The following is a 23602-nucleotide window of genomic DNA, read 5'->3' as shown; positions in this document are numbered from 1 at the left end:
CAGCCTAATCCCCAGGTCCTGTCACAAAGACTACTACCCAACCAGGCATTGTATATCTGTGCGATTGAAGTAACAACATTTTGTTTTCTCCAGCCTAAATCTTTGACTTGGCAACCTCATTCCGAGTCCCTTTCCTCCAATGTGCTGGTGTTCCCTCACACTTGATCCTCAGTGCTGGCTTTCCATGACTATGGCTTGGCACATCATCCCCTGTGTTGAAGGGAGAGCAGATACTTCTGAAAACCTGGATGGGAACTAAAAGTCACTCTTTTGGTGAGCTAATACCAGTCTTCTGCTTCATGCACAGACTCAGTCTTTTCTGCAACCTGCTGTCCTTATGATCGAAGAACGTTCCCCTGAAGCCAACAGCTTTGATTGCAGAATGGTCTGCAGTACCGAATCCTTCCTAGCATGTCTCTGCTGCTTGACTGAGCCATTTAACCTCACCCTCAAGAGCATCCAAGGCTATTTATTTTTGAAGGAAGTACTGACTTTGCCCAAAGATCTTCCAACCTCCAAAATCCAAGGCTGAGTTCTGAAATGCATCTGCTCATTCCTCTCTGCCTGTACTCAGACTTGCAATTAGAGCTTCCTCCAGCAGATAAAGAAGACAGGAAAGACACAGAGGTGAGTCTTTTCAGATTCCACCTCTTGGAGTTGAGATTTACTACTCTGTTATTTGTAAAAGCTGCAAAAAGCAGCAGGGGACCTAAAGTGGGATCAGTTGAAGAGGGAAATAAGCAGTTATTGAATAGAGTGTGGACTCTGCAAATCATTAGACGGTGACCATAATGGCTTTTCACCCACAGTTAATTGTTACCTGCATTTGGATTTTGCTTTGCTCTCCCTGTTGATTCCATTGTACCCTGCATGTACATTTTGTACTGAATCATTAACAAAATCGTGAAGAACAGGACGGGCAGAGTAACTCTTTCAACATATGCCAATTTGCATGTGAAAGAATATCTCTAGTGTTTACTAAAATTATATGCGGAGTCATCTTACTGTCTCAGAGAAGTTTTTGGGAAGGGAAGCTATTTGTTTCTCAAGGTGAGCTATCGACTGTCTGTTGTGTGTATTGAACATACATGAGCTCATGTCTTATATGGAAAAAAACCCTCCTCTTCTATGCATAGGGGCTTTCACACTAGACACCTGGTCATCCCCATGGTTGGCCCCTTGTCCCCGCCTTGTGCCCTGCACTGAAAAAATCTTTCCATTTTTAGCAAGCCAACATATTTTAACAATTGACAAATGAAACAGAAGTATATTTCTGGACTGGTCAGAAGCTCAGTCTCACAGCAGAAGCATCCATTACAGGTAGTCACCTCCCAGTAACAAAATGCTGACTTAGGGTCTTTGGACCGTGTGGGAACATGTAATTCTTATTGTCAGGTTGCAGAGGTACTGACCTGCTGGGCTGTGAGAGCTGGTGCGGAGGGAGGGAAGGGGCACAGCAGTGGCCACAGGAGCTGACCAAATTCAGAGTTCTCCCGGCAACAACTCTACAACCAGAGTTCACCCTGACAGAGATCTTCAGGGATAAGCATGGAAGACAATCAACAGGAATAACAAAGTATCAATATCTTCATTTTCTAGATGGGGAGCTGGCTCACAGGCATGTAGGTATCTATTCCAAAGCCACGACTTAACTTAATTTTCTGCTTACTAGCCGAGTGCTCTGACCACAAAATTGCTCTGGCTGTGAAAGCTCCCATAATGGTGAAGCAGCAGAGAAAACGGTCAAACTCTCATTTGCCTGACAAAAAGAAATGTCTGCAAGCTGGGAAGGTAGCTGTGGGAGCCTTGGAGAGCTACTTTTGCAGTAAAAGATGTCAAACCATTTGGCTAAAGGATACCATGACAAGGCTGATGCTCAGTCATAAAGCAGAAATCCATACTCATGGCAAGACAAATCTTTTGAATATCTAAATGTGGAAACAGATGCCAGAAATCCAGTTTTCCACCATGATGGATGAAACGATTCTATAGTTCATAAAAAAAATTTTTTTGCAAGTTGCAGGCTGTTCAGGTGTGACACGATCACAACCACTTGAGTTAATTTTATAGGGCCAGGTATGAAAAATGACCATGGGCTTCCCCATGTAAGTAAGTGAATGACAGGGAGTGCTGTACCTGTATGAAGAAGATCACCAAACTACTGCAGAATGTTGGCTGTGTGCTCACATTCACTGGGCATGTTTCAGAGTCTCTCCTCTATATTTTCACATTCTGTGCACTCAATGATCACCTGGAAGATGCTGAACATGAACAGGAAAATATACTAAGGGTATCTAGTCCATTTTGTGCACACTTAAAGAGTGCAGGAAACCATGCAAAAGCAATTACCTTTTAATACATGACCCCCATCTTGCTGTCTAATCAAGAACCTGCTTGAAGGCACCCTGCTCCGTCAACACACCACAAGACCTTTGCAGGGGACGTGATACATCCCATTCTGGGATGGACAGCCAAATGAAAGCATGCTTGGAAAAGGACGGGAAAGAAACTGGAGTGATCTGGAAACTGCAGGGAATTTCGAATACCGTAATTTCTGCATGAGCAGATTTCTGTATGTAATCTACAGAAGCTTTCCCCTCCAACAGCCAAACACACACAGGGAAGGCAGATATCTGCGTGAGAAGAAACTCGGATGACTACACATATTTTGAAACACTTTAGGGTTCCAGCATCTGCAATGGCAGAGCATTTACTCATCGCCATAGATGCGGGATCCAGCTCAGCTACGTGCGCACCAGCTGTCACGACCGCGCACAACCCATAGTGGAGGTACGCGTGCATGGGAGGCACACCAACTCTCCTGACAGTGAGCAGTCCTCCCTAACCATGAGTACATTACCTGCAAGCTTCCCCATATATATCCTATTAAGGAAAAGTTTTAAAGAGTGGGAATTACAATGCAACTCCCTGGGCAGGAAGGGAGGCAATGGAGAGCTGGAGGCAGGAGTCTCTTTATCCAGACAGGTGAATCCAGGAGAGATGTTCCCAGCCTTGGAGTAGAATGTGAATCTCAGGCAAGATCAGGAGCAATGTTATCTAATGTACCTTGCTGCCAAAGCCTGCTTTCCCTTTCTGCTCTGAGAAGTCTCTCCTTACCCTCTGCGTTGGGTACTGTGAGTACTTACACGCTACGAATGTTGAGTTTCCTCTGAGCTGATTGAGGCTTTGCCAAATTGGGTTTTGTTCCCTTTTGGCTAGTTTTCTGTTAGCTTTACAGCAAAGGTGTCACATCTTTTCTTCAGCTGGGTGTGTTACATTGGATTGTATTAAGGTATATCTGATGGCACTAATATACAGTAAGATTCAAAGTCATACAACATGTTCCGGCACAGACAGCATTATGAATTTACACATAGCATTGTTTAGATCTCGTATCGAATATCCTCTGGCATCAGATCTGAAATGAATTCTATATTGCAACCAAAGAAACGCTCTATCTGCCTGAATAACAACAACAAAAAAAAAAAAAATAAAGAGAGAAAGAACTTTGCTGTATCACTAGCTCTAATCTGGACAAATGGCAAGCATCCCAGCGAGCAGCAGACAGGCAGCCCCATCGCTGCGAGCCCTGTGCTGTTCCCACAGCCCCCTCTCCCCTCCACATCTTCCTTTCCTCTCTCCTGCCTGGACTCCCTTTCTGCCATGAAGGGCTTTCCAGCCATCCTGGTACTGGAGCTCCTCTCCACCTTCTTCCAGCTGAGCAACGGTCTTGTCCATCGCCTTCCCCTGGTTTGGATGGTGACTTCTCCGGCCATGTTCAAGGCTCCCTGGCTGTCATTCAGCAAGAGTGCAGGCAGGTCTGATGATATAAATTTAAGCCACTGTTAGGGTTTGGTCAGCAGACGTCTAGAGGCACAGCAGGCAATCGGTTTCCAGCCCTTTGGAGCCATGAGCAATGCAGGGCACTGCGAGAGCAAGGAGAAGTAATCACTAAAGCAGGAGTTCTTCGGGAAGACAGATGGGCCAGATTGGGCTGAGGTCTGGAAGCAGCCTGAGGACAAAAAAAGCCGCTTTCCCTTTCACAAAGACCCACCACCACGGTATCTTCTTGAGTAGGAGAGGTTGCTCCCTCACCCCCAGCACCACAGGGATCCTCAGCTACTCTCCATGGCCCAGGGTGATTATAAGAACTCACACCAGCTACAGGTCTGTCTTGAGACATCTGTCATTCTCAGGGTAAATGAAGTTTTCCAATGAGCAGTTCTGCTTACACAACTGACTCCCTGTTGGTTTCCCAGTCCATGCCCTAAAATCCACTTCTTTCACTGGATTTCCATTTTCCATCTACCAGTACCATCTGTAAGGACCTCTGTACCATGGTACCTGGAACGAGACAGCTCTGCCACACCAGCTAACACTGGAAAACTTTAAAAACTCTTGTCCTGTCTTCTCACAGCAATGAAATGAGGACATGGGGCATGAGGGACAGAACTTGTGTTGAACTTCACAGTTCTTCCACCTCTCGTCTGATCTTGTCCAACCTCATGCCAGACTGTTCAGGGCTGAAGGGAAGGATATCCTTGTGACTCCTTCTGCTCTGTCGTGGGCCTTGCATCACCTTGAGCATGTCAGGAATAGGCATTTAGGCATTTAAATTTCAATAGCAATTGATTTTAAGGGGAATTAGGTGCCCAAATAGAATTGAGGCACTGACATATTTTCAAAGATGTTAATATCTGACTGCCTCTCAGTGGATGGTGAGGAAAAGAAAGCCTGTGAAGATCACGAATACCCTGGCTAGAAGTCCCTATGAACGCATGAAGGTGCATTTCAGTGGTGCTGCCTGCGTATGGGCACATGTGAACAGGATTTACGTTCCCCACCTTCAGCCATCTGAAGTCCAGGCTCTGCTGTGGACTGGTTTCTTTGGTCTCCCCTGAGGGTGAAGGAGAAGAGTGGGAGCCCAAGGAGGGTGTGAGGTCTCGCTGGGGTGGACAGGATGCCTCTGCCTCCCCCTTACTCTATGGGGCTACAGGGAGAGCACTAGCTTAGGCACGGACAACAGATTTGGTGAATCCAAACCCCTCTGTGTGTCCATAGTGGGTGAAATCATATCCTCCCCCATTAAAACTTTTCCAGCTTTGGGAGGAAACCAGGGTTTTACTTCATCGAGCTGCTGTGTGCCTGTATGTACATTTTACATAATGCCATTAGTCCCCAAAGTCGCCTGAACTCTCTCCAGACCTTCCCAATGGGAGTCTCTGGTGTGGAAGGTGACGAGTAAACGTAAAACATCATTGTTGGCCTGTCTGTAACGCTACAACGGAGCATTAAAATTTTGTGTTAAAGTTTCTGAACATGATTTTAGACAGCGTGTTAAAGGAGCTGGGTCATTGCTTTGATAGCTCTGACTGTGAATTGCTCGGGTCTGCTCAAGCATGCAACCCCTTCGTGAGCCACTCTGTTTTTGACAGTGCCACAAACCACCGGTTTCACATCACAGCTTCTCCAGCTAGACCTCTCGCTGGCCGGCGTGCCCTACGCGGCTGCGTTTCCCATGGAGGAGACCCAGGTGCCTGACGTTTGCTGAGACCTTGCAGGCTTGTGTCCCTCTGATTCTCCTAGGAGAGTCACAGCTGTCCTCCTCACTGTGGGGACCTGGTTCATAATCACCCTCAGATGGCTGCTGATCTCCCCTCCAGCCCAGTAAACTGTGCAACTTCAGGACCAACTTAAGCCAGCTGAGCATTTGAGTGTTTATTGGCATTCAGCTCTGGCTGAGCCAACGTCATTTTTCCCCTCCACTATCACAGAAGGCTGTGAGGAGGCCAAAAGGAGAGATGCATGCACAGCCAGAGCTTTCTGGCAGCCGCTTTTAGTGCAAATTAACTCATTGCTTACCCCCTTGCTAACTCCAAGCATCACGGACCTCCATGCTCCCCAAAGAGGCTTCCCCTTGTCTTTGGGCTGTGTTTGGAGATGCTCTCCGCAGCGAGGATCAGCAACTGCGTGGCCCCACCGAGGGAGGAATTACAGCCATGGGTCAGGCTGTGCCTGCGCCAAAACCAAGCCTGTCCGGGCATCGCTGAGGGCAGCGCTGTGTCTCAGAGAGCTGGATAAACCAGAAAGTTTGGAGAACCCCAAGAGCAGGTAAAAGAAAGCCCTGTTAAATCATTGCTTTTCAAAGAACCTACCCTGGAGCTAGCTAACTGATCCTGTTAGATCTTTCGTAAGTCAGATAAGAAAAATAACCTGGCAGTAGTCATCAAAGGTGGAACGATGCATAAAAAGTCCATTGTGTGGAGACCCTGGAATCAAAGGTAGAGGGTTTGCAGGCAAGACTGGTGGGACTCATGAGCACCAGCCCCATGGAAATTTCCACTCCCTTCCTGGTTGTAGGAAGCAGGTTTGCCCCACTGCCTTTGACTGAGAGCTGCTCTTCCCATTGATAGCAAATGTCTCCTGCCTTCCCCGTCTCACATGGTGGCTCATTTCCAAGGAGCTGGGGATGAAGAAAGGAAAGGAATGGCAGTTAAGGGAATAATCAATCCCTTATTATTATTTCAGCTTAGTGGGAAACAAGTGAAGGCTGCATAAAGGTAAAGACAAGGGTCTTGCCTTATCCTGATACCCCTTCCCCAAGGTCCTGCTCTTGGCCCTGTTGGAGACAGATGACTGGTCCGCGCAGAGGGGTGATCTGAGCCAGACTGGCTGCTCTTATGTTCTTCCTTTTCCTGATGATAAGAAAAGTACCCAACAACTAGATGGTGCTTTAAAACACTATCTGGCCCTCACACTAACCTTTGAGGTGGATAAAAGAAGTAAGTATCACTATCTCCATTTACAATCTGAAAATGGGACAGAAATGTTCTCTGAGATGCTTTATCCCTTGAACAGCTTGAAGTAGTGTGGCTCTCCGCTGTGAGAATGTGTCTAAGCAAGGTCTAAGTCACAACTGGCCAAGGAAGATTGGGGCCCTCTCATTGAAGGCCTACAGATAAGACATGAAGGGAAAAAGAGGACAGAACAGCAGAAATGGGAGCTGTGCAAACACAAGGTGTTGCCATAGGATCCACCTTATGTCTTGCCAAAACACCCATAAGCCAGAGATCTTGTCTTATGTTGCCATATGTCACACACTATACATAAATCAGTTTGGATTTGGCTGCCTGCTATTCCTCTTGTTATAATCTCTTCTGTATCTTTCCATGTGTAATTAAGAGTCAAGCCCTTGGAGGAGAGGTAAAGTCATTAAATGTCCTGCTGGCATTTCCTTTGAACAATCTGCCACTTGAGATGTTGGACAAAGGCGTGGAAAAAGGAGAAATACAAATAAGGTAGAGAAGCTACACCTCCAGGTTAAAATCCAAAGATAAGCAAGCAGTTACCTTTTTACTCCATTCCCTACCTGTTTGGGACTCAACTCCAACAACAACAACAAAAAAACCATGGCATGAAAAAACACCATCAGTGAGGAGGACGGGGGGATGCCCAGGAGGACGAGGTTACAGATCATTGTCCATCCTTTCCTTCCCTCTGAGACGTTGGTGCTATCTTGGCGGCCGAGCAATCTGCAGATGACCACGGAACGCCATTCCTTCTTCGCAGTTGTGCCGGGACGTCAGAGTGGTCCACCCCCAGACTGAGGACGGGATTTCTGGACATGACCTGCATAGGGTCACTGGGCTTTCTGGGCCAGGCTGTGAGGGGTCCCTGGTGTTCCTCAAGGGTGTGGTATGCACATGGGGATGAATAATACAGGGTATAGATGTCAAACCCATAAAAAGAGATGCTGTTAGTGGCCCCTATAGAATTTAGCTGGAGTTGTATACACACCAGAGTTTCTATATCTTTGCTATTACAGGGTTTGAGTCCTCACTTCAGTTCCACGCTGAAAGGGAAATAGCTTGAGGAAAGGTAGCTCACAGTGCTGATGTCCCAGATGTCCAAGGGGGTATATGTGATGGGCAGTGCCTGAGGAGCTTTCCTGCTCCTGGCCTAGCTGGCTGGCGTTTCAGTGGTTTTCCAAGGAAAAGGAAGAGGAATACCCAAATCAGTTGCGGATAGAGAGTCAGGACTCGTCTTGCCTAATTGCAGATGTCTGTATTGTAGATGTCTACTTCTGAGCTGTCCACCCCACCTTTATACCTCCATAGTCAACAAAGCAAAGTAGGGCATGTTTCATCAGTTAGATGCAGTTGAATTAAAGAGCGATGGAGTCAGGCTCTGAGAAATCCAGTTTCTCTCCCCTGATGAGAAGAGAAGCCCGGGGGCTAGCTCAGATGGAGGAGCGGGCTGGGCAGACACCTACCTCTGATCAGATGAGCCTCACCTATTTGGCCCCTAAGCATGCTGCACCTCAGGAGGTACTCCAGCAGCAGAAATATTCTTCAGAAAAAAACGAGTCTCCAGGTGAGCAGAGCTCAAGAATTCTTGATAGCAATGTTGCAATAGTGTCCAAACCAGCCCATGCAGCACCGGCTCAATCTGACAGTGCCTGGAGCTTCCAAAGTCCAACCTGCAGGACAAACTGGAGGGAAAGAAGCTGCAGCGGCTGCTAGGAACCAGCAGGGCCATTGGCATTAGCATCTGCTGTCAGCCAGAGCAAGGGTTTGCTTTTAAACGGCAGATCCTGAAAACAGAAACTTTTCTTCAGACGGGGTTCATTTTTACATTTTTCCACAACCATTTCTAAGTCCCATCTGAAGCTGATTTGGTCCTATCTTCCTGTTTTCTCCCTTCAAAATTGTCATGTGTAATTATCAGTTTAAAAACATTTTTCATTTTTTTCCTAAGGAAAAAAAAATCAAAATCAAACCAAAACGTTTTGGCTTGAATTGCTATTTAGAGCATTAAAACACTGAGATTTTGGAAAAATATACTGAAAATATGTCTGCATGTTGACACTTTCTAATTTATGAACATTTTGCAGGGTATTATTTCCAGGAAAATGATGGTATCTTGGCTTTTAATTCCAGTTTTAGAAATAAATAATTGAAATTAGAGAATTTCCTGCAAGCGGGAAATTCTGATTTTCTGAAGAGGTGTCTTCATGACTGAATCAACTATTGTGCAGAAAGCCATAGTCTGATTTGTGTAATGACCCTCACAAATACTATTGAGAGATCTAGCGTATTTATACATAATTATAATCAAATAGTGACTGTTCTCCATCATTTATAACATGGCTTTCATTACGCTGTCAAAAGAGCTCGTAGCATTTGTTAAACTAAGGTGTTCTCACTCTCTGTTCCTTTTAAATATTTGAAGCTATTTTAAACTCCTGAGGGAAGGGATTTAAATTATCAACAGAAAAAAGAATTATTTTTGAAAGAAAACAATTACTCTGACGACTGCTGTGCATACTAATCAAGAATAGTTTCTTAGCTGAGTTTATGTTTACCAAACTCACTTTTCCTTGCTCCATGCTAATTATGAGGATTGCTAGATTATGTATTTGGAGGTTTTGTTTGACTGTTTGTTTCCAAACAAGGTTAAAGTATCTTTTAGAACATTTGATAATGGAAAATTACCTACTCACTGCCTTACCTGGAGTCACTGATACCTCTTCGCAACATGCCTTACTTTCTTACTCATTTCCAATTAACATGGCCCAGAGGTTAGATTACAACCCAACCAAAGACTACAGCCCAGTCAAAGCATTTAGCCAATGCTTTTTATAGCATTCCATCTTTAAAGACTCTAAAGCCCAGCCTGAAGATATTAAAATATCAGAGTTTTAGAGGCTTATTGTGATGTGTAATTACTTTTGCTCCATACTCAGGACAGAACTATACCAACAGTATTTTAAATGAACACATGTGGGAAAATTATTCTGGAAGTGTCTTAATACTTACAAGAGGAACATCTTTTTGCCATCATGATATGCAATGAATCAGGGAAAGCTTCAACCTTGAAAAGAGTCTGGTGGAGATTTTCCTTAGTTTGGTTTTATATTACGTGATGCTTAGCAGGGCATTTCTAGATCTCCCCTCAGGAGCATTAATTAGACCAAATGTAATTAGTCTATAGCATCCTTATTAAGGCAGAATTCTTACATTAATCCATAGAAGTTTTGCTGAATTAAAGTTTTGTCCCAGGTCTTCCCATAAAACAATACTGACTTGGCACAGGAGCCAGAAAGGATTTAGAGGACAGAGCCAGCAAAATCTGTTGAACCACAGGAAGCATGAACAGAAACTTGAAGTTGTAGCATCATCTTTATCCTGTGGTGGACCTTATCTCCCTTGTGCAATGGTTGACTTCAGTTGACTTCAAGGGTGTTCGTCATAGGGCTCGTCTGCTCATGGAGAGCTCATTGCATTAGCTAACAGTATGAATTGAAAATTCCCACACAGGTGGGATTGTGACCTTCTAGGAGCTCCAAAGAGAAGGATTTCTGGGCAGATGTTGGGGTTCTGTGTGCAGAAGTTGAGCATTCAGCTCTCCCCTGGCACAGTTCCTGGGGTACTGCAGGAAAATGCCAGGTGAATACTCCTGCTTTGCCTTTTGAGCTTGCAGTGACCTGGCTGGGGTTCACAGCAGGCTGGCGAGGGAGGTCACGCTTGCTGTAACTCCATTTCCCTTAGCTTTGCCACCCAAATCAGAGAAGGAAGAACAGATACTAAGACCGTAGAGAGGTATGATGGCACATTGCTCTGTCCTGTATTCCCTGGTAGAGCAGCAGATGCAAGGTTGCCCTCAACCTCATGAATCTGATGAGGATTCCTGAGGACACAGCTCTGCCTATCACAGCAGATTGGGTTGGAAGGGACTGCGGGGCATATCTGGTCCAACCTCCTGCTCCAACCAGGCTCAATACTGAATTCAGACCATCTTATCCAGTTGTAGTATGACCAACAGGGCTGCAAGAAAATAGGATAGGCACCCTGCAGTTAGGATCCAGTTGAACTTTCTCTGAGAGCGCATCTCTTCTTCCTGCTTTCCAAGCAGCTACACTTTTTATCAAGGAGATGGCCTGGCTCCAGCAGCATTCTCTGTGTGACAGGCACTTACCCTGAGGGTGCCGGGATTGCCCTGAACAGAACTTCTTTTGGGACTAGGGTCTGAGCTTGCACTGCCTTCCTGCTCTTCCAGCACAGATAGCTCCTCTCTGCAACTTCCCTTGGACGTTAGCAAAGAGCAGCAGGGAATGCATCAGTCCGATGTTTTCACCCAGCTTAGAGAAGCCCATGCATGAAAAAAAGTTATATGGAAAAGACTGGTTTTGCTCCCAGGGTAATGCTCTTGGGATTGACTTGAGGGAATGAGAAAAGCAACTTTGTGTGTATGTAAATCTTACAGCGGAGGATCCCGTTCCCCAAAAGGGTTAAAGCAACCTCTCTTTTCCCCCAATAGCTTCATGGCCCTAACAGCTTTCATTGTGAAATGGGTGCAGGTGTGGGCTATGCTTTGTTGATCACAATCCCTTTTGCAGAGGAAGCTTTGAATATGTTTGACATAATCAGCTCACAGCCTTTGCCCGCACTCTTTCATAAACAGGCCATTTTCACATCCTTTTCATGGGATCCGACAAGCGGAAAAATAATTAATGTTACCTCAGCCTAACAGTGACCCAGCTTTGATTCAAGAAGACGGCATGTTGCATAAACTAACCATTTAATTGAGTGATAGAAAAAGCCCACATGTATCAATTCTGCCTCCACGTATTATGATTACTGGGGCTTTGCAAGGATTGTGCTCCCTTGGTCATAAAGCAGAGCTTAAATTCAAGCCCATGAAGTGGTTTCAGAAGGACCGATTGAGCATGAGCTGGGGATTATCCGTGTTTACAGTGGCGGGACATGGGAGCAGGGGAATATGTGGGTACCCAGCCATCATGGCGCATGTTCAGGTTACGTCCAGGTTATGTCACATGCCCTTGTGTGAATTGACAGTGGCCAGACGTTATCCAACCACAGGACATTTTGGATGCTGATGGCACAGCACTGCCACCTTGACGTGACCTCAGGGCCAAAGCTAACTGGTATATAACACAGTTAGGACTACGCCTAATATGAATAGGACAGGGTAACCCTTGAGGTAACCCACCAAAAAGAAACGTCCAAGATGAATCTCAGTTAAATTCAGATTGGGTCTTGAGGTAGCAGTGGCTCATCTAATGAACCAGCTCCTCTTGTGGTTGCAGAAAGGCAGCCATTTTAGTAGAAAGTGAATGAAACCAGGAGCCTCTATTACTAACCGCCGTGAATGACCATGAGTGCAGTGTGGAGGTGTCATGCACTGGTGGAGCAATGTCCCTCCAGGAGTGGTTCAACACAAGCTGATCACTGGTTCACTCAAAGACAGTGCTGGTGGAGCCATTTGTATTCTCCTGGGGAAGGAGACTCTGCAGACCACCTGGCATCCCTTCCTCACTACATCGCACTTTAGGAGCAGATGAAACATCTTGAAATAGCCCTGGTTCCTCTTCTCAGGCCAACCATAGGCATAGACCGTATGTTATTGTGATGTTAAATGGAAGGGCTTTCATAAAAGCAGCCATGCAAGTGGGTGAAACAAGGTAGGTTTGTATCTCACCAACTCTTATAATGCAGGGGCAGAGGAGTGTTATCACAAATTCAGAGGGAAGACTTTTAAACCCAAGGGAAGGAAAAGTCTTGCCACACAGGTGCAGCTGGGCTATCAGACCCTGCTCTATTAGACATCACTCTTGTCCAGAGCTTAGAGGATTTTAAAAGGGTATTGGCTATTTCTATGCTCACAAGAATACGACAAATTAAAACAGGCTGGGGGCAAGGAGGAGGACTGAAATCCTCCTCTCATAAAGGAGCACATAATAAACAGGAGCTGGACCTTGGTCTGATCGCAGCAAGGCAATAACTATGTTCCTAACCCATCCTACCTGTGGGGATCTCAGGATGCTCAGAGTCCTTCCTCTTGCTATTTGGCATCTGTACAACCCTGCTGGGTTGGCAGCCACCTATGCCAGGCCCAGGTCCAAATTTCTGGGACTTGCAAGCACAGCATCATTGGCCAAGCTCGAGTGAGATCCTCCTGGCACCACTAGTGCTTTGAAGGTGTGCTGAGAAACTTGCCTTTCCTAGATCCACTTCAAGGAGGGTATTCACACTGCAGCATGCAGTCAGCATGAAGCCTTGGGGTTGTCTGGAGAGCCTCCAAAAAAAGGTCCAGGTAAGTGGCAAGGCACCCACCTCTTGCTGCAGCTGGCCAAAGATCAGGCTGTGTGCTTTCAGGTGAGGTGACATCCAGGCTCCATACCATATTTCAGAAGGAAAGTGTCTTCCCCTTTGACATCCAGCATTGGGCAGGCAGAGGGAACGTCATCCCCTTTGAGCCAGCAAGAGGAAAAATATCTCCAAATAACACTACCTTCACAACAACCCCCTGTTGAATGCACCACCTTACATGGCCCCTGCCAGTAATTTTGATGCAAGCCCTTCTTGCTTACACAAGAATTTCCCCCTGTAATGTAGGAGGGGAAAAGATTGTCCTTTCCAATAGTCTGAAGCCCCGATACAGCAGGCCAGAAAAGCACTTAGCGAGACAAATAGATCGATACTTGTGAAGCACATTACCAGGGCTTCTGAAGACATACTGATTTGCTGGTGTAAGGACTCTGTGCTTAGTGTGGGTGCAACAGAGGTGGGTGAAATGAAGTCAGTGCGTCTTCACAGCCACGGACCCTCAGAAAGCTGCTGGAGAGACGTCGCAGGCTGTTTATCATCGAGATGATGTCAAGTGCCTTCATGATTAGGTCAACTAGGAGCAGGTACAGAAACCACTCTTCCTCAGAAACCTTTAGTGTTCTCCCAGTGGGCCATTTTGTCTTTAGCAAATATTGTCTTTAAATTTATCATAAATACTGATGGAAGAGCTGGGGAACAACCATTGTACTTCAGGTGACTGCATTTAGTTTCATACCCACTAACACAATCCTCTGTATTTCTTCCCTGTCCTTTGACTCTTCATACCTCCAGGTATTGGTCATGTTTCTGGCTTGTCTGCCATGCTATTCGCACTGAATTACTCTCTCTGTCTCTCACTCACTCCCTTAGCTTTTTTGTTGGACTTCTCTGAATTTTTTTCACAGCTGTCCATGTCTTTTCCATGTCCAAGTATCCCAGTCCAACCTGCTGGGGAAGGAGGGCCTGAAGAAGCAGCACTGATCTCTGGGTGTTTGCCAATGGTGGTGGTGATGGTACTTGTGGCCACAGGAACCAAAATATTGTTCCTCCACTGGCTGGTGCACAACCCATGAAAGGGAAACCATGGAGGAGGCCTCCACTACGCATCTTCTCAAGGAAAAGCTTGATGGCACTACAGGAACCAGACCTAAGACTGGTTGCTCCAGCTCCCAGATCTGTGCACAGATGGGGCTGGGTGACTTCTCCATGTCTTGGAGACAGACATGACCTTCCTGCCTTCCCTGCTGTGCATACTGCCTCTAAAGTAAGTCTGCACAGGCAGGGGCTTATACTTCTCAGCTCTTCAGCTTAAAATCTGTCCCCAGCACGGACATGCCATGTAGAGAGTATCCCAAGCTTTGCTGCTTAATGCTCCCAGCCTGCGCTCCTTTGAGCTGCTCTCTTCCCTCCTCATGGGGCCGTTACCCCGAAGTCCTGTGGGTGACCCAACTGCAAGAGAGTTGCGCTTTCCCTGGAGATGCCTGCAATGGGGCAGCTTGCCTGGGTGGGCTGGGGTGTCCCTGCGAGCTCCTGAAGCTGAGCAGTGCGGGAATTAAAATGACTAGGTGTTTCCCAGGGCATGGAGGTGGGCAGCGGAAAACAGGTCTGAAGTGCTGCTTCCACGTAGTGAAGTTCAAAACGTTTTGGGAGGAAACTATTCAGTGTTTGTAACACAAAAGCTCTACAGTGACACAAAGGAAGGGCTCGTTTAAATCCCAGTAAGTGCATCAAAGACAATCCTGCAGCCTACCTGCCAGCTCAGGGAGTGTATTCTCCTCACCTCTGATTCCTCCTTATTAGTCCCTAATGCACACACCTTCTCCAAGTACCTCTCTATTTTATATAATCAGTCACTGCATAATTTCCATTCATTTGTATTTGGGAAGTCAAAAGGCTGCAGACTAGGATGCTCTTAAGTGCCTAATTCTGCCCTCATAGGAACAAAGTAGGGACAACACGGGCAGCTCTGAGATATTCCTCGGAGGAAGACACAGGCAAAATCCTGGCCCTGGTGAGGTTTTATCCTCAGCTGGAACCAGAATATGCTTTGAGGCATGAACTGCACAAACTGTCTAAAAGCAGTGCCATCACATTCACCTTTATTTTGGAGGAGGCTACAGATTTTATACCCTGCGGGGATGGCAACTTGCTTGAGGACTGATCCTGCCAACCCTACTTACAATGGGTATTACCTTACTCTGCCTGTTCATTCCCGCAGAGCACTGGTAGAGTAGGATGCTGTTCAAGATGAAGGTGTGCGTGGGGGGATCAGCCCTCGGTAGAAGAGTTTTAACGTGAAATAAGATCAAACATCACTGCCACACCTCTACCTCCAGCAGTTTCAGCCTACACAAGAAAGGGGAACGTGCAGAGGAGCAGAGTGCTAGCACTGGTGTAACTTCTGGAAGGGTTTAGAAAGGAAAGAGAAGAGGAGAGAATGGCATGGGAAAGGGAAAGGGAAAGGGAAAGGGAAAGGGGAAAAGAAAGGGAAAGGGAAAGGGAAAGGGAAAGGGAAAAGGGAAGGGAAGGGAAGGGAAGGGAAGGGGAAGGAATGGGAGGGGAAAAAAAAGGAACGAGTAGACAGGGAAAAAAGAAGAAAAAAAATTCAGAAAAGAAAAAAAGAAAAAAAGAAAAGAAAAAAAAAGAAGATTATTTATATATATTTATACAAGAATAAAAGAAAAAGAAAAAGAAAAAGAAAAAGAAAAAGAAAAAGAAAAAGAAAGAAAAAGAAGGAAAAGAATGTCTGGAGCTGAAAAGTGAGTTTGGCTTTCTACTAACACCCATGGACCTAATTGGATTTACTGCCTGAGTGCAGGAAAACTTGAAAAGATTATGGAAAGAGAAAAGAATTTGAGATTAACACATACAGTACATTTCAATACAGGTGGCGGGACAATTAGAAATGTAGTTAAGCTTTGGAAAATCTTTATAAATCTGGAAGGGATTTAAGTCTGAATGTGATTTGGTGTGCCCAGCCCTGATTTTTCTAGACCAGCCAGATGTTGGAAACACAATGTGAAGGGATGGTTTGGGGGCTCTTCCTCCCCTCCGTTGAAAACCTTGAAGAGAGGGGAGGAAAACACAGAGGACCTTCTGCCTCCACTGACCCCTGGAAAGGACAAAGGGAGATTTTCCCCTTACCTCGTAGGACTGGGGGTGGTGGACTCCAAGCAGCAACGCTGGTGGAAAGCCTGCATCGGTTGGAAGATAAACCCGCCTGTGTGTTTCCAGTGAAACACAACTGGAGCAACGCACTGGTTAGGAGAGCCCATGCGGGCTGTTTCTCTTCACTGCTTGAGTGGCATTTAACAATCAGAGCTATTGAATTCTATTTCTCAGTGTCAGTCAGTCAACCTGGGCCCAGCGTGGCTCCCTGTGCTGCTTTCAGAGCAAATGAAGTTGTCCGTACTGTGAATAGCGGGATGTATCCAGGGGGATTTACATCAGAAGAGGGACTTGGCCTCATTCCTTCAACAATTAGAGAAACACAGTGGTTTCTCTAGGTGTTAGAGCGAAAGAAAAAAGACCTCTTCCATGGGCAGTGAAATGAATGAATTGCTCCTGATGGGTTTGTCTTATCTCGCTTAACCCCTCTCTCCCTCCACATCTCCCACCTCGCTCTCTGGGCACACAGCAGCATGGTCTGAAGGCCAGGGCTGCTGAATTATAACTGTTTCCCTGGGGGAGGCACTAATTTGGGTCTCTGCCTTCTATGCCCTTGATGGCTTTCATGATATTTGCAGTACTGCGGGGAGGGAACTGATCCGACTAAAGCAGACCTGCCCCCCTCTATTTGCAGGAAAGATCTAGGGACCGATTCACCCATTCCTGAAGGAGACCTCAAAAAAAACCCAAAGCAGGTGCATCGCACCCACTTCTCTACTTCAGCTCAAAAGGGAGACAAGGGTGATTAGCTCAGAGGCCGACATCTGTGCTGGAAACACTTTAAGTTGGTGAAACTAATCCCACTCTTAGAAAGAGGAGTTTTGGTGAGGATCTGAGAGCCAGGCATGTAGGTGGGCAGGGAGGGCAGGATGCAGCTTGCAGGTAAGACACTGAATCGTACGTGTCTGCAGGTGGGTGTCTATAAGTGAGCGAGGTGTCCAAGTCCTGTAAGAAGCAGGGGAAATATGCTCTGTACAGTCAGAGGAGCCAAGGGAGTGAGCCACAAGTGAAACGTCTGACGTAAAGTGAGCTGGGGCAATTCCTCTGCTGCAAATTGACATGTTTTCCTAGACTTATTGAACAAACACCTCCTAATAGCTGAGGATCTAGTCGTGGTGGCTTGGCCAGGCAAAGGCCACTTCTGAGGTCAGTTCAGAAGTCATCCCTTCTCCTGCTTCCAGCATTCTCCCCGCGGAGGCACTGAGCATCACTTTCTCCTAGTGGGAACAGATTGCCCGTAGCAAGGGGGAAAGCAGCATTCCTGCATCCAAAGCATTTCAGCAAACCAGAGTTCAGGAGCTCATCTGTCCACCAAAAACTGGGGAAAAAAACTCCTCCCATCCCTGGGAACAGGGAGCGCAGATTCTCTCAGTGCATTGCAGCAGCTACCTGGCGGTGCACAAGTGCAAGCAGCTTGTGTTACGTGGGGAGCGAGGCTGCTGCTTGGAGAGAGCTTAAACTGGGTGGAATCAGATCGGTATCACTCCTGGATGCAAACATGATTGCACTGGGGGTAGAGAAGGGACCTGAACTGCTGTAATTAGATTATCAGATCTCCAGAGCAGGATTCGGCTCATAACACATTTTAACCCTTTCTTCTAAGATTGTGGCGTGCAAACTAAATACTGCTACTGTAAAACCTGAGCAGGTTTGTAATGCATGGAAATGGATTACAAGTTTCTGGTTACTGCGGCTCCCAGCTGCTGGTATTATTTCTGGCAGGTTTAACACATTTCCAGTTGTCCTGTGGTTAAGAACAGGTCTTACACACTATGAAAATCCCTTGGGAGAGAACCAGTCTCTAGCTGTGCAGGCAACTTGTGGGGTTTGGAGGGAGGAAGATAAAATGCTATTGCATTCCCTTGGCAGGAGCAATGTTCCCCCAGCAGCACCCATGCTGCTGTGTAAAGCAGCTATAGGTAAGATTTAGGCAAGAAATGTTGTGAACCATTGTGCTTTCCTGTAACAGCACCAAGGAAGGATGAGTTTGGAGCCATGTCAGAGTGTTTCAGGCTGACTCAGCAGGGACGGTTTTGTGATGGAGGCATTGGGAAGTATGGATTTGACACCTAACTCTGCTATAGCACTGTGTGACCTTTAGCAAATCACTTTCCCATGATGTTCCTTGACCTCTTGCAGTAAAATGGGGCCAGTAACTTGGTCATACTTGTCTCTTTGGATTGTCACCTTTCCGGGGTGGGGAATGAGGTTTCACGCTGTGACAAGCAGCTGCTGTCTGGAAAGAAACAGCATTCAGAGCTATGATAAATGACCTTAACATTCATGACATGCTTATTGCTCTAGTCTTCAAACTGCTCACATATTCCCTGCCAGGGACAGTGAAAATAAATACAATCCCTTGTTCAATTATAATAAATGCATTCCCTGATTCTTTGAAGGGTCTCATTGGTTTCTTGTCAGGTCTGCTTCCCTGCCGTGCTGCCAAGGATAAGCTGCAAATGTTGGAGAGGAAGAAGACAGTAATTTTTTCTCCACTGAAGTATGACAGCTCTTATTATCTTTTGACAACATATATCCACATTTAGGCACACACTGCCTTGGCTACCGAACCCAGCTGTTCTCCATTAGCTCGCATGGGTTTACATGCAAGCAGGGACAAAATGGTCCCTACCTTTCGCATGAGCTGAGAGCTCTGTCTGCAGAGACTACAGTTTATTTTCACTCGCTAACTTATAGGAAAGCCACAAACTCACTAGGATGTAAATCAGTTTCCCTGAACTTGAAGATGAGCTCTGATCTAGCGAAGGGCCTTAATGAAACTTCACCAGTGCAAGGCCAGGGCATCTTGCCATAGCTCTCTCAGGAGTGTTGCTCTCCTGTTGCCCAGCAAAGGTTGTCCAACCTTCTGCCACTGAGACATCCGATGGTTTTGATGCTACTGATCAAATAATGGTTTGGGCTTACGATTTCAAAACTGCTGCCCCAGCTGCTGGGGACAGCTTAGGGTGCAGTGGAGCTGCAAATCTCGGTGCACCACAATTCTCACCTCCTGCTGTGTCCAGCCAGGCTGTCCTTCGCAAACAGCTTTTTCTATGAGAAATGCAGAGCAGACTGGACATGTAGGAAACAATATTTCCCTGAAAAACCAAAAGCTTTACACTTCATGAGCAGTTCTTGTAGCAGGGAAGAGAGAATACACATGACGTATTGATAACGTTGCACTGCTGGTAGGTGCCTACACTGATTAGGGCAGTGTATAACAAGAATGCAATAAGTAGAGTTAAAAAGCTCATCAAACCTTCCTGTCCCATCTCAAAGAGATTCCCTGGCTCTCCCCAGAACAGAATGAACCAAAGCAAGGCTGAGATGCTGCTGTGTGGGAGAAGGAAATGCTATGCAGGTGTTTTCTTCTCCCGTACCTCTCCCATGACTAAGGAGGCTCACCTATGGATTACATCTGTGTCTTGCTTTGAAACCTCCTTGGAATCCTCCATCTCTGGTGGCCACGGTACTATGTGTAACCAGATATAAGACCACATGTGACAGATGCCCCATATCTGCACATACCCATGCATTCCTGCCCTGAGGGAGGTCTAAAAGCTTGGCCTAAATTAGCCCTCCAGGCTTCCTCTGCATTGGATGGAGAGAAATAGGCACCTGCAGAGAGCAACTTGTCTGCCCTAACTTAGCCAGCTTTTTTTTAGGGTGAGAACTGCTGCAGCAAGCTGAGCGTCTTCAGTGCTCATGCAAATCAATAGGATTGGCTAGAGCTCTTCATCAGCCTGTGCTAAGATGGAAACTTGAAATGATGCTTTCAACTGCACTACTATAAATATAGGAACATAAAATGGTTCTGTTGGATCAGACTGTTGAACTCGCTGTCCTGCCTCACAGTGCCAAAAGGTGGTTGCCTAGGGAGGGCTGTCCCATACTTCCCCCAAAGTATATTCCCATGCTCCAACACTTTGCGGTTCAGGAACTTTCTGCCTAAAGGTGGGGGTCTTTGCATTTCCTAACCCCTGCTGGGTTTCCTTTCTGTGAACCTGTCATGCCTCCCTACAAGCTTCCCTCCTCCTGAAGCAAGGAGATCCCCAGGATACCTCCACCTCCCCTGGTCTGCTTTGAACCTGTTGCCTGGCAGCTTCTCTAGATGTCCATTGTTTAGACTAGAAGAGCAGTTACATGGGTGTAAATATCATTCCCCCCCCCCCCCCAATATAATTTGGCCCCATTTGAGTATCATTCACTTTGCTGAAGGAAGTCCAGGCTTAGTTCTGCTACGTGTTAGCTTTGACTCCCTCCACCTTCTTGGAGTTGAGGCATGTTTCAGGATCACTATTTGTGGTGGTCCCAAAGTGGTAGGGTGAGGTGTGGGTTCTGCAACTGGCCTGGGAGGGAAATGGCACAGCTCAGCTCTGCTATTTACTTTAATTAGATATAAAATCAGCACCACTCGAAGGGTCCAAGGGCAGATTAACCATTGGTCCTGACCTGATTTGTCACTGTTTATTGCAAACGTGGACCGGCCACACGGCGAGAGCTTTGCTTTGTCAATAAATCCCGGACACAATGGACTGCAGGAAAGGGAAAATGATCCGAGGAGCCCGGGCGGACGGGGGAGACGGCTTCCGCTCTCCTATGGCAGCCAATTACCTGGATCAGGCCTACGATGTTTAATTCACAAATGTGCAATCTTTAGCTCCTTTTACGTGTCCCCGGGCAGTCTCGTAGACACCACCTGAAGTATATTAGAGCCTGGCTGATTATGGGTCTGCTCCAAAGCCCTCTGAAGTCAGTGGGAGTCTTTCCCCTGACTTCACTGTGTTTGGGGCAGGCCCTGGATTAATATCCCTCAGGTTAGACAGTTTAATCATCCATTCAGCAGTACACAAAGCAGATCACATACACTTTTAGCCTGCATTGTATGGTGTTATGAAACGAGAAGATTATTTGATATGATTCAGAGATAGCTCAGGTATAAGGTAAAAAAAAAAAAAATAACACCTTTGATGTTTTACATTATACTTCAGTTATTCCTTGAGGGGCAAATTCTCGTCACCTTACCCAGGTGAATATTGCGCTCAGTAATTTGGTCAAAAACATTCCATCAACCTTCTTTTTAATAGAAAATGGTGGTGGTGGTGGGGGGAGTTCAGCTTGATAGAGATTTCTGCCAAAAAAGAAGGAAAAAGAAAAGATAAATCCATGTTTTATTTCTTTCAACAATCAGAGAGAAAAAAATAATTGGGAATAAAAATCTGTTTTGGAGGGATTTTCTAACAGGACAATAAAACTAGTCTTTTTTTTTTTTTTTTTTTTTTTTGCCAAAGCCTAAGGAGAAACAACAATTTCCCACCAATTGCGGTGTCCATCTGGCATAGCTATTTCTAACTGAGGCATCAGCCATCCATGTACCATCAGCCAGGCCCGATTCTCATCTTGCCTCTCTTGGGTCAAGCTACAAAATGAGGCTTTGTCCCTCTTATTTTGTGTGCTATCAGAACGAGACTGACAGGACAACCTTCCATGAAGAAGCAGGGCAGAATTTAGGTACATCGCATTCAAAGTCAGGTGAGATCGGCAGAGCTTGTGGGGCCTTATCTCAAGAAGTCTGATGAAGTTTTTCTATTGCTAGAAATATAGAGAGGGCAAGGGCAGGATACCTGTAGTTTCCTTGAACACTACTACATCTTTTGAACTATTCCTAAAGATTTCAGGGAAAAACCAAACTCAGTCAGCATAAAAAAGGCAATAAAATCTTCTGTACAGGCACAACATACTGTGGCCAACTTTCACGGACTTTTTGAGCGACAGCACAACTCAAAAGCCTCCTCCTTCAGAGGAGATGCAAACCACAGTCCATGGCCAGTGGCAGTAATTGAAGCCCTACTTCCAAAAGAGTTGGCGGGCGATGAAACCCAGCGCGGATGGCTATGTTCTGCCTCTTGAATCCCCTCCCACCGCCCCGCAATATAGTTGGTGTTGCTGGGGGTGGGGGCTTTAACTTTACTGGCACAAGGGTTTCCTTTGTTGATGGGAGCTGGGTCTCCTCTAGGGGACTGGGCTGATCCAGCTGTACTGGCAAAGCCTTTGTAATGTGGAGTAGCTCAAGTGCAGACCTGCAGTGGATGCCTGCCTGAACCTTTGTTGGCATGTCGATAAGGCCAGCGCTGAGCAAAGTTAAACGACCCCGTGCTGGAGAAGTGCCACACGTAGGAGCCAGCATGCATCTGTGTTACTGATCCAACGCATCTCTTGAAATGCCTTTGGACTGTACTTCTTTTCAAGCAGGGACTGCCTTTTTTTATTAGCTGTGTGTGCTGGAAGAGCCACAGTCCTTGGCTGGGAGCATCAGAGGGTACGGGCAGCATCAGAGCGCAGGGCAGAGGTACCAGGCAGTTGCTCCTGCAGTCATCAGCACGAGCATGGTTCCACACCGAGTACCGCCGCGCTACGTCAGTCTTGCCCAGTTGTGGTGGCATCTTTCTAGGTGCCTAGAAAGAGTGGAGAAACCAAGCAAAGATGAGACTTCCTGCAATGCTCAGCTTTAGCGTCCAGCAGCCAGGATCTGGGGGCTCCCAGCTAACCCCCATGAGATCACTGCTCCCTCAAAGCCAGAAGAAGTCGTTTTACAGGGTGATTCCTACGGCTGCCAGAGCAGAGAGGAGGGAGGCCTGAGCCTCTCTCCAAGGGAAGGACATTTCTGCGGTGACTTCTCTGGGAGCAGGCTATGCCCTGGGCTGCTGGGCTAACACACCTGACCCAGGCGGAGGAGAGGCTCATTGTCATGGAGAACTGCCCATCTAGGCATGGCCTTGGCATATAGAGGGGAGTCGGGAGGGGTGGGACCAGCGGGCTAATTGCCTTTGTCTTCCCCCTCCTTCAGTGGGGGAATCACAGTAAATCCCCAAAGCCCATGACAATAGCCCTGCTTCTTTTAAGTGCCTTTCATTAAACCCAATCCTCTTGCCCTCCCTCTCCCAAGATTTGCTAAAAGAAGATTCTCTTTTAATGACAAAAGGAAACCTAAAAGCCTGCCATTAGCTCATTCACTTGGCTCCTCTCTGCAGACTAGGTGTCTATTTGCTGTAATCTACTCTTAAGTGTCCCTTGGGCAGGTTGCTTTAGCATGAGCACACCAGCCTTTGGGGTGGTGTGTCCGCAGGAAGGGCCACAGCCACCCGGTTCCAGCTAAGGGCTCGCTTTCCCTGGAGGGAGCAGGATTTGGTGCTCATGGCAGGAAAAGCGCACTGGGGACAGTTATACCTGCCAAAACCTCCCTAGAGCCCACCACCGTCCCTCACGAGCGGGGCTGGAGCACTGTGGCGGCTGAATCCTTCCCT

The sequence above is a fragment of the Aquila chrysaetos genome, chromosome 1 (assembly GCF_900496995.4).
Source record: "Aquila chrysaetos chrysaetos chromosome 1, bAquChr1.4, whole genome shotgun sequence".
In the NCBI taxonomy this organism is placed as follows: Eukaryota; Metazoa; Chordata; class Aves; order Accipitriformes; family Accipitridae; genus Aquila; species Aquila chrysaetos.
The sequence above is the reverse complement of the archived record's forward strand: the minus strand, read 5'-3'. Positions refer to the sequence as shown.